Source organism: Heterodontus francisci, unplaced genomic scaffold, assembly GCF_036365525.1.
Source record: "Heterodontus francisci isolate sHetFra1 unplaced genomic scaffold, sHetFra1.hap1 HAP1_SCAFFOLD_184, whole genome shotgun sequence".
NCBI lineage: Eukaryota > Metazoa > Chordata > Chondrichthyes > Heterodontiformes > Heterodontidae > Heterodontus > Heterodontus francisci.
In genome coordinates, this window is record NW_027141723.1 from 865,202 (window position 1) to 866,254 (window position 1,053).

Here is a 1,053-nt window from a genome sequence, read left to right on the forward strand (position 1 = left end):
ATCTCTGGGTGGTCAGACTCGCTCTGTCTGTTTTTGTTGCTCGTGACCATTAACGAGAACAGGCCACGAGTTCAACGTTTATCAGCAAATGGAAGATAATTGGAAAGAATTCTGTGTTACTCCAGACCAGTGACAACGATACAATGGATGTTATTCAAAATAAGTTTCCTCTGACATTTTATGTAAACTTGTTTGTATCTAAAAGTTGGATTTTAAGTGGAACAAAAATGTGTCAAATTATTGACTGACCATGTGACAGCACACATGGGGATCAAATCCACAGCCTTGTTGTTATCAACACTGCGTCCTAACCAACTGAACTAAGTGGCCTATAGACAGAGCCAGGTATGGGTTTGAGCCGCACGCTGGGCGGTTTGTGTTTTATTTCTCACACTGGGTGACAGAGCAATTGTACAAACAATGGACACATCACATCCCTGAAACATTGTTCTGATATAAAACAGTGTGAAATAAGAACTGAGCATGGAAATGGAACGGAACCAGAAATCAGGACTTTAATCTGTTAAAGTTGATCTTGAAATTCAACCATTCACTGAACATTCCAAAAGATTGAATTCTCTCCTGATATAAAATCCAGGAACTTGAGCTGCTGTAAAACATAACTGAGCCTGATGTGATTTGAACACGCAACCTTCTGATCCAGAGTCAGACGCGCTACCGTTGTGCCACAAGCTCACAAATAACGCAAAGCATTCCATTCCTGGCAGATTTACTTCTTGTTTAGATTCAGTGATTGAAATTAATTCAATCCTCATCTGACCTCCACTCTGTAAAGGCCTGCCACCCGATCTGAACCCGACGGGACCTGACGACCTGTGTCGGGTTCGGGTCATGTCGGGTCGCTCTTCCGGGTCTGGCTTTTGGACTCGGGTAGGGTCAGGCCAGGTTCAGGTCAGGCTGGGTCCAGGTCGGGCTGAGTCCGTGTCGGACACACACAGTAAGTATTACATTTAACTCTGCTGGGAAGTTGAGTTTAATAAGTGTCAAAAGTTGAAAAGCCAACCAAAGCCGGGAGTCCGGGTCATGAAGGAG

General features: G+C 44.2%; 1 non-coding gene across 1 annotated transcript; it reads right to left on the reverse strand.

The window, feature by feature from the left end:
- Nucleotides 1-624: 624 nt before the first annotated feature.
- trnaq-cug (transfer RNA glutamine (anticodon CUG)) lies at nt 625-696 on the reverse strand. Its single transcript has one exon. It is a non-coding gene; the product is annotated as a tRNA-Gln (tRNA).
- Between the last annotated feature and the right edge of the window lie 357 nt (nt 697-1,053).